This window comes from Hippopotamus amphibius, chromosome 4 (genome assembly GCF_030028045.1).
Source record: "Hippopotamus amphibius kiboko isolate mHipAmp2 chromosome 4, mHipAmp2.hap2, whole genome shotgun sequence".
NCBI classification, from domain to species: domain Eukaryota; kingdom Metazoa; phylum Chordata; class Mammalia; order Artiodactyla; family Hippopotamidae; genus Hippopotamus; species Hippopotamus amphibius.
This window is the reverse complement of record NC_080189.1, coordinates 69,895,712-69,906,828: the sequence shown is the minus strand read 5'-3', so window position 1 is coordinate 69,906,828 and position 11,117 is coordinate 69,895,712.

Genomic DNA, 11,117 nt, shown 5'->3' with positions numbered 1-11,117 from the left:
AAGTGGAAGCAATTAGGTTGCTGATGTAAGTTCTTCTGGAATGAGGATATAAACCCTAACTATTTAAGACTTATGGCAAAGCTACAGTTCGGCTGTTTACTCTGCTGTGACAAGCCTCTGTGTGGAGTGTCACCAGCAGCTGTGAGTCCAGTTAGGAAATGGAGAAAAAGCATCTTGATATGATGCATCTGCTCCTTCTCTGTGGATAATTATATGTATGTATCTTTGGCTAATTAAATCATAATTATGTGTGAAGAAGAGTAGGAATATGAGGATTAGTCTCTTTTTGTTGATTTGTAATTCTCTTGAAACCCTGAAAAGTTAAGGGACAAAATCAGTGAGAAAAGGGTAGACATTCAGTCAACTGTAGTGAAAAATGTATTTGTTTAAAAATTATTTGGGACAAAAAAAAATCACTACCTTGCACAAATGAAATTTTTTGCCTTTGAATAATTTAATAGCTATGTTTTTTAAAAAAAGATCTCTTAATCTGAGATGTACTGTGATACTCTAAATATGCAGGCAACATTAGCAAAGTATCACTAAATATACAAGAAAATAAATTTAGAAAGAAAAAACACACTTTGAAATATTAAGCACTTGATATTTGAAAAAGGTGGCTGATAATGATATAAAAGATAGAAGTAAATGATGCTTTTTTACTTACCAAATAGACTTTATATAATAAAGAAAATGAGAAAATGAATCATAAAGAACTAAAATGTACACAAACACCTTTATCTGATCCTGGTGATAAAGAAAGCCTTTATAAGCATGAAGAAATAGAAACAATAAGATACATGAAGTATATATGTGGTCATACACACCCATGCCCACACACAGACATAGATAAGCTTATATGTAAAGTATGTATGATTTAGTCTCAAAGCAGATTCTAATACAAAGACCCATGTGTGGGTAGTTTATTTGGGAACGTGATGCCAGACAGCAGGAATGAGTGGCAGAAGGAGGGAAACAGGTTAGCAGAAAGTCAGTACAAAGATACAGAATCCTGTTGGCCACCCTCTGTGTGCCAGGCTACTCTATCCCTAGGGATGTTCTGAGAAGACTCAGAAGATGCACTTGAAGGAACAAAGAAGCAGCTCCATTTCCCCCAGACCTCATTAGTCAGAGGTAACTGTCACCAGAGATTGTTGATTCCTCTATATTTTTAAGATGCAAAAGTGGGTACAAGTGAATTCCTGGGTGTATCCCACTGAGAGGACAGGAAGCAAGAAATGTGGGACAAGGGCTTGAGGTAAATGCTCTCAGGTTGCACGGAGGAGAAACTAGGTGAAGCCAGCAGGGAACTGAACTCTGCAACAGCGGCTGGAATAAGGGGTGAGGCTAGAGGGCTTGAAATGGGGCACAAGAGACACTCAGTACAACAAATAAATAAGAACCATCAGCACAATTAAATGGCAAATCAAATTGAAAAATCCTTCCGGGCTTCCTAGGTGGCGCAGTGGTTGAGAATCCGCCTGCCAATGCAGGGGACATGGGTTTGATCCCTGCTCCAGGAAGATCCCACATGCCGCAGAGCAGCTAAGCCCGTGCTCCACAACTATTGAGCCTGCGCTTTAGAGCCTGTGAGCCACAACTACTGAGCCCATATGCTGCAACTACTGAAGCCCACATGCCTAAAGCCCATGCTCCGCAACAAGAGAAGCCACGGCAATGAGGAGCTCACGCACCACAACAAAGAGTAGCCCCCTCTCACCCGCAACTAAAAAAAAGAAAGCCTGTGTACAGCAAAGAAGACCCAACAACTTACATTCCCACCAACAGTGCAGGAGAGTTCCCTAAGTTGGTACAGCCACTATGGAAAACAATTTGGAGGTTCCTTAAAAAACTACAAATAGAACTACCATATGATCCAGTAATCCCACTCCTGGGCATATACCCAAAGAAAACCATAATCCCAAAAGAAACTTGTACCATAATGTTTATTGCAGCACTATTTACAATAGCCAGGACATGGAAGCAACCTAAATGCCCATCAACAAATGAATGGATACAGAAGATGTGGCATATATATACAATGGAATATTACTCAGCTATAAAAAGGGATGAGATGGAGCTATATGTAATCAGGTGGATAGACCTAGAGTCTGTCATACAGAGTGAAGTAAGTCAGAAAGAGAAAGACAAATATTGTATGCTAACTCACATATACGGAATCTAAAAATGGTACTGATGAACTCAGTGACAAGAACAAGGACGCAGATACAGAGAATGGACTGGAGAACTCGAGGTTTGGGAGGGGGCAGGGGGTGAAGGGGAAACTGAGACGAAGCGAGAGAGTAGCACAGATATATATATACTACCAACTATAAAATAGATAGTGGGAAGTTGTTGTATAACAAAGGGAGTTCAACTCGAGGATGGAAGATGCCTTAGAGGACTGGGGCAGGGAGGGTGGGGGGACTCGGGGGGGGAGTCAAGGAAGGGAGGGAATACAGGGATATGTGTATAAAAACAGACGATTGAACTTGGTGTATCCCCAAAAAAATAATAAATAAAAAAAAAAAAAGAAGACCCAACACAACCAATAAAATAAATAAATAAGTAAATTTATAAAAAGAAAAAGAAAGAAAAATACTTCCTATTTATAGAAATAACTTCATAGGTAAAGACCTCTCACAAATACATAGAAAGAATAAAGTAAATACAATTTAAAGACAAGAGCAGATAACACAGGAAGAAAAAAATCTGATGATAAACATGAAAAATAGACCTATTCAACAGTCTTAGATATGAAAGGGAAATATTTAAAGTATGCAATTTTCACCTACTGAATTGGCAATTCAATAAAAAAATTATTCTCAGGTTTGGAGCGGATGGAAAGAAATGGACACTTACGCATTTGGCTGAAGATTATCCAAGCGAATATTTTTGAAAAGCAACTTGGCATTATTCACAAATGTGCTAAAATGAGCAATATATTACTCAAGGAATCACTCCCTTTATTATATTTTCAGAAGTCACAACTAAAAAAAACTATGGAATAAATAATTTGCAGAATAAATACAAATGGCCAATTAAGAAATGAAAAAAGAACCAAATGCAATAATGACCAAAGAAATTAAAATATATAGTATTTCTTACTTATTAGATTAAAACATATTCTTTATCAAGTAAATTGCTGGGTATTTTAAATTGGCAATACTAAATGCTGATAAGAGTGGGACTTAAACACTGCAGATAACTGTACATGAAGCTCTGGAAACAATTTGGCATCATGGGATCCATTTTAGGAAATAATAAAAAATACAAATATTTATATACAAAGGTATCTGCTTCAGTGTATTTAAATTATCAACAAATCAGAGACAACTAGAAAGTGTCTATTCGAAACAACTACAGATACCCAAAGTTAAAGATGAAATATTAAATTCATTCCTAGTTAAGCTGGGAAAAATACAAGATTGCCTATCATCGCTGATAGAAATTAAGATTGGTGGAAAGTTTTAATCAGAAGAATAAATAACAATATATGATGGAAACAAAAATATAAAATATTGAAAAAGGGAAGAACAAAGTTATCATTATTGAAAGATGATGTGATTACCAGGAAATACTGAGATCAACTAAAAAAGTATTAAACAGTATTAGTACTACAGTCAGATATAAGATCAATTATCAAAGTCTGTAGTTTTTCAGTATATATTTAGACAATATATATGATGTAAGAAAATCCCATTTCAATAACAGTCTAAAATATAAAATACCTATGATTAAATTTAAGAAATGTATAGACAGATATAAATAAACTACAAAATTTGACAAAGGGACAAAAATAAATGGAATGCATGAACAAAAATATTGCATTGAGAGTAAATGTTGTAAAGATTTCAGTTAAACACTCTTCCTAATTAATCCATTGATTCAATAGCATATCAATCAAATTATCAATGATGCACCTACATGATAACTGTGGTTATCTCCCGGTGTGTAAGGATGATTTCTTTAAGTTTTCTTCTTCCTTAAATACTTCTGAGTTGTCTCATCACAAAGATGTTATTTCTTCTGAAAAAACTGCCATTTTGAGTAGAACAGAACTTTAGGCCATTCATAAATTACTTGGGAATCCTGAAAAGATGTTAAATTCTGGTTCTAAAACCAATACTGAGTAACTCCCATTTTCATTTCCATGCTAAAGATGTTTACCCTCTAGGATTCTGGCAATGTTGGAATACCTATCTGTAGAGAAGGGACTGAGTTCTCTAGAGCAACTAGTAATGTTTACTTTGTGTCGCATAAATCATAAAGAAGTACTATTCAGGGGACAATTATATACTCATTGATTTATCAATTTAGTCAAGAAATATTGAGCACCAACTTTGTTCCAGATATAGGCATATGGGAGCCAACAGGGTACAAAATAAAGTCCTTCCTCTCCAGGAGTTTACATGCTGGTGGTGGGGGTGGGGAGAGAAAAACAAAGTAAACAACATAAAATGTGGATGATGATGAGTGCTATTTTAACTTAAAGTGATTGTGAAAACCTTTCAATTATGGTGACATTTGAACAAAAGTTACATGGGGGAGAAATGTCCAGGCAGAGGGATACCACTAATGCAAATGCCCTGGGACAAATAGTGCATTTGAGACAAAAAGTCTCTCAGTGTAGCTGGATCAGAGAGAGAAGAGGCGGCAGTAGGAGGAGATGGGGACAAATAGGTAGCAAGGGACCAGATCATTCGCAGTCTCTGGATCATTACAAGGTGATGAAAAACCACTGGAGAGTCAGCAACTTCTAGGCCGTCAGTAGGTAGAAAAGGCTTGGGAATTGTCCAGGTTAGAGAAGATGGTGGCTCGGGTTAAGGCTGTCGTAGCTGAAATGGTGAGAAGTGATTGGACTCTGGATATAATCTGAGGAAAAGGCAGATGATATTCGTTGGTAGATTTGAAATACATGTGATAGAAAGAGAGCCATTAAAGAGTTTTTGACCAAATCAATTGGATATGATATTCAATTTATAATCATGAAATGTTTATAGAAATTTCATGAATTTCTTTGTATTATTTTCAGAACAGACCAGATTACTGTGAATTACTGATGTTAGTTGTTAGGACACCAAGGTGAAAGAGAAAATAACTTGTCAAAACATTTAAACATCGGAGGGTGGGGGGGAGTCGAGGGAGGGAGGGAATATGGGGATATGTGTATAAAAACAGATGATTGAACTTGGTGTACCCCCAAAAAGATAATAAATAAATAAAAAAAATTTTAAAAAAACATTTAAACAAAAAGAGGCAAGAGGAAACATTTGAAGGTGATAGGTAAGTTTATGGCCTTGATTGTGGTGATGGATTCATGGGTATACACTTATCCTCAAACTTATCAAGTGGTATACATTACATATGTACAGCTTTTTGTATGTCAATCACACATCCATAAGGTGTTTTTTTTTTTAAAGAAAGAAAATAATTTGTGTCTCTTTTAAAGAAATAGAATGCCATTGACACATATTCTGACTCTCTCCTCCCTGTGTTGCCGAGAAAAACCTGGCCTCTGTTCACCGATGCCAAACAGAAATACGGAGACAGAGCTTAGGAGGAGTAGAAAGGAATAGCTTTATTACGTTGCCAGGCAAAGGGGGAACACAGTGGCTAGCGCCTCAAGAACGGTGCCCCCCTCTCTGGGGAATAGGGAGAGGTCTTATAGTTGGGCCTCATGGTCAGGGGTAGGCGATAAGGATCAAGGCAGTCACAGTCCTGCATTCTTCTGATGGGTGGGTGGTGAGCTGAGTAGGAGTCAGCATCATCCACCTTCAGGTCCAACTGGTCTGGGGTCTACGTGCTTGTGGGCAGCACACCATCGTTAATCTTAACCTCTCCCACCTGGAGGGGGTTTCAACGTCTGCAAAATAGCTCCAAGATATTGTTGTGTGTTGTTGCTGGGGAAACAGGACCTGCCCCAAGGCTGCTCTCCTGCAACCCCCCCTTCACTAATTAACAACTGCTTGAATCTGCCCATTGGAATTCAGGGAAGGTCATGGAGGCCGAATGAAGGCTGTTTTCCTATAATCAAAGAAATAGGGGACACAGAAGGACTTTGTGCCCAGGAGCCCCACAGGGCCCTGGCTTGGTATTACCTGCTCCTTTTTCAACCCTGATTGGACAGCTAGGATTTAAACAGGAAGCGTTGCTCCCAAATCACCTCCACTCCTTTCCCCTCTTTTTCTTTTCCCTCCAGCTTTCATTTCCCCTTATCTTTTTCTTTCCTCTCCTGTTTACTTTTTCCTCTTTAGTTTTTCTTTCTTTAAGATAGTCCTGACTCACAGGAGTGATGGTTCCGTCTTTTTCTGTCCAGTACTGTCCTCAGGACCAGATCCTCTCCTCAGTCCTCCACAATTTGATTTGAGATATGCTCACTATATGCTAAATATTTCTCAATTGAACTTTCTTCTACAGTCCCTCAGAGTCATCTACCCAAAGCTCCAAACTGGTCAAGCTACCTTCTTGCTCACAATTCTTCTAAAAGTCCACATTGACTTTAGAATAAAATTCAAACTCTTTAGGAGAGCAGAAAATGGTTATCCAGATTCCTGCTATGCTTTTCTCTCACCTCTTTTCTAGCTCCTCCATGGGAGGCATTTCAAGGCAAGCAAACATTTTTAGTTTCTAAAATTTGCCATTTCTCTTGCTGCTAGACCTTAGTGCACACACCATTTCTTCTGTCTAGAATCCACACCCCCTCCCCCACCAACTGCTTTTATCATCTGCCTACTTTTATTTTTCTTCAATGCTCCACTCAGAATTACCTCCACTGGGAATCCTTTTAACCTCCACCAGTGGCTTTGAGCCTGAAGTCTGTTCTCCTACTCTACCCTGCACTGACTTATAGCCCTTCATGGTAATTATCTGTTTAACTGACTGCCTCTACCTTATGCTGTGAATTTAGGGGAAGGAGCTTAGTTCTAAACCGCAGGATAAGCCACAATCTCTAGTACATAAACACTCAATAAATGTCAGTGAAAACGGTGACTAAATGAAGGGGAACAAAGAAAGCATATTATAAATCCCACAGAGAAAAAGCTTACTCCTTTGGCATTAATAAGGAAAAATCAGCTTTTAGGCTGAACATGGGGAGGTCGGGTGATGAAGATGAGGACTTAAGATGTGAATTCTTGCAAGGCTCTAGGCCTTGTTTTGAATCATAGAATCATATGATGAGTTCACTGGATCAAAGAGTGGTTTGGCAAGCAGTTGTTCAGGAACCCTGAAACCGTGCCAACATTGCTGAGCTGATCTGCTCGGGAGTGAATAAATTTTAAGGAACTGTAATTATCATGTGCGTTAGCCACCTTTACAATTGGAAAGGTAAAATAGCGCTGAAACAGTGCTGTAAATGATAACATTTATGTGCTTAAGGGTTGTCTTTAAAGGCTCAATCTTATGAAGATTTGATCTGCAGAGATACAAACCTTTCAAGTGCTTCAGCCTCAGACTTGTATGGTATTTGGAGACAGTCACCCTAGGGCGTGGCTGTGCACAGTTGTATTTTGTTTTGCTCAACTTCTGAGACTAGCCAGATTCCCAGGACTACCAAGTATGGCAACAAAACTAGCAGAACATTGAGACGGTCACTAAACAGCTTGCAATGTCCTGGCAGGAGTGGGCTTTGCCCTGTCTGTTTCAAGTTCTTCTTTGGCTGTTTGTCAGAGGAGTCTCGCCTCCCCAGGCACTGTTAGGCCAACGGCCCCCAACTGCTATATAAACATGCTAGAGAATAAGGCCTGAAGACAATATAAACTGTTAGTTGACATAACAAAATTCTAAGCCATAAGACATTTTAAGGATCTTTTCCATCTTTCCTTCTAAAAGCAATTTTAATCAATGCTTCTTAATCAGGGAATAACAGTTAAATTGTTTCCATGAGATTTTTAATTGACTTAGTCTTTTGCCAACTTTAAACCAGGATAAAGCCGTCCATAAAGATTGCAAAAGTACCAATTAAAGGTAAAAGCAATGGCAAACAAAAAGGTAATGGTTATAGTACAAGCATGGCTTTCCCATAAATAAATTATTTTTTTTCTTCTTCAAAGTAAACTATTAAATTTTATTGTTTCATATTATGTATTCTAAACTAGGCTTGATGTAAGTATGACATCCAAATGATATAATAAATCCTTAACAACTTGAGACTATAATAAAGGCATGGTTTATTTTTGTTGGAATTACACTTTGAAAGAACAAAATGGATATCACAAAATTCCACATGCAACGATGTCAAGATAAAAAAAACACTGTTTCAAATGGGAATTTTTCCTGTAATCAATGAAAAAGAATTGTCCTCTATGGATAAAAAGCCTCCAAAATTAAAGTGCAACTTTAAATATATCAGGATATATCTAAATGTTTATGAAGATGGTACGAATTCTGGTCTAGAAATTTAGATATGCAAAAAATATATATTGTATTTCTTTATATTTTAAAATCAATTTAATTTAGAACTCTAGCTCTTATTTTCCTTTCATCCCTGCCCCCTCCCCCCCCACCCTGGCCTCCTATCAAGAAGTTTCCTCCATATGGCCAAGGCACTGGTGAGTTTCCTCTAGGCTCTATTCATTAGCAGTCACTTCCCATTGGTTATGACTGAGCTCTTCATGCCCAGTCTACATGCTTCCTTCAGGTCCAGAGGCTCTGGAATTACATTACCTGCTGGAATCTTTAATGAATGTTTTTATTATGCCTTTCTGAAGTCTAGTCACCTGTCTGGGATGCTGTCAGGGAGTAAGGTTTGGTTTCTGGTCTTTCATGAAGTGCACATAACCAACTCACTCTCCCATTCCCCTTCTCAACTACCTGAATGAAGGAAAAGGGGAAAACGGGGCTAAAAACAATAATTGTACAAAACAAGTATCCTGCCACAATTATAAAGGAGGTAATCTAAAAACAATCTAAATATCCATCGATAGAGAACTGGATGAATAGTTTGTGTCACATCCACACAACTCATTCAATGCAAGCCTTTAAAAGAATGAGGTAAATCTGTACATTCTGATATAGAAAAATGTACAAGTCATTAAGTACAAAATGTAATTTGAGAAATCGTATGTATATCATGATTCAGTCCATATAAAAATTTTAAATATACTTGTATGTACACACATATATATATACACCTAAGTGTGCTTGTAAATGCAGAAAATGTTGGCAAATGTCACAAGAAACTCTTAACTGTGATTATCTCTGGAGAGTGGCATTGGAGGAGGGATGGGAAGAGGTGAATTTTATCCTTCTATTTAATGCACTGTTGACATTTTCTACAACATGCATATGTTATATTCACAGTTTTATAACACCAGTTTTTAGAAGAATAGAAATCTGACAATGTGAATTTTTTCCATAATACAATAATTCTTGTATTTGTTCAATACATTTTAAAATGAGCTTAAGTATTATTAGGTAATGATGTTAATTTTCTTGTTAATGGCATGAGAGCATTAAAAAGGATATGTATTCAGGACTTCTTAGGTGGCGCAGTGGTTAAGAATCTGCCTGCCAATGCAGGGGACATGGGTTCGATCCCTGCTCCAGAAAGATCCCACATGCCCCACAGCAACTAAGCCCGTGCACCATAACTACTGAGCCTGTGCTCTAGAGCCCATGAGCTGCAACTATTGAGCCCATGTGCCACAACTACTGAAGCCCGCATGCCTAGAGCCCCTGCTCCGCAACAAGAGAAGCCACGGCAATGAGGAGCCCATGCATCACAATGAAGAGTAGCGCCCACTCTCAGCAACTAGAGAAAGCTTGTGCGCAACAACGAAGACCCAACACAGCCAATAAATAAATAAACAAATAAATTTTTTAAAATTATATGAATTCAGAAAATTTGAAAATTTAAAGCAGTATTCTCTTTCAAGCTTCATAAATTAAGTATTATATGCTGAAAATCTGCATGTACTCTTTTTTCTATTATTTTCATGCTTCGTATTGTTATATTTTAAATTATTTTACTGATCTTAAATGTGTTTTGCAGTATTTCAGGACTGGAAATGTAAATCACACAATTTTGTTGAAATTAAAATAAATGTCTTTAAATTATTTTAAATTTCAGTACATAATTCTCTGAGATCCATCTTTTGCATGTTCAGAAAAGCTTCCTTTGCCTCAACTGTCCTTTTCCTTGTTTCGCATTGTTTGATAAGTCATATATTCAAGAAAGACTGTAAAGAGCAGAGTTTTGAATTATGAAAGTAACACTTACAGGAATGAAAGGCATGAAAGCATTACATTGAATGATGAGCATGAAAACTACTACCAAAGCATAAAATATAAGTAAGAGGGTGGCATGAAATGAGGGTAGCTGGCTTATGAAGGTGTTTGTTCTGCAAGTAAGAGGAACAAATGATACTTTTACATGAGATGTTTAGACTCCCCTTTTTTAAAGATAATTCCGGATCTCATTGTGGAGAACGTATTAGGGTGATGAGAATAGAAGGCACGAGATCTGTTAAAAAGTTATGGAAAGAATAGTTCAGGAAAATAATGATGGAAACTTGAACTAAGCCAGTGGGTTTCAGTGGGAAATAAAAGAAGAAGAAATCTTGAGAGATGTTTATTATTCATGGTTTCACATAAAACACAGGGCATTCATTTGATAAGCCTACACAAACATCACCGGCAAAGCCTATTAACAATTCTCAGGAAATAAAAGTGAAAATAGAATCTAGGTAATAAAAGTCTAACCTTTTTCTTTTCCTTTGTGCTCAGTTTCACTTGCTCATAGGGTACTGTGGGCAGCCGACTCGCACCGGGCGCTTCAGTCCACAGTTCCGAGCGTGCGAAGCGCGGCAGCCAGCACCTCAGCTGGGGAAGCGGGCGCAGAAGCGCAGCCAATGACCCCGTAATTCAAGATGGCGGAGGCTGGCTCTGTGCAGAGACCGCACCGGACACTGCGGCACTGCCTGCAATCTGGAGTCAGCATCACAGCTGCGCCCGCCAGGTGAGCACTCCGGCCCCTCCCCCTGACAAGGCCCTCTAAAGTAGCTCCACCCCCGGCCTGTTGGGAGAGCGTGTGCTCTAGAGCTGGGAGCTCAATGTCTCCATCCTCTGATCACAAAACTTTCCTTTGCGTCTGAATCAAACTTGGTCACATTCTG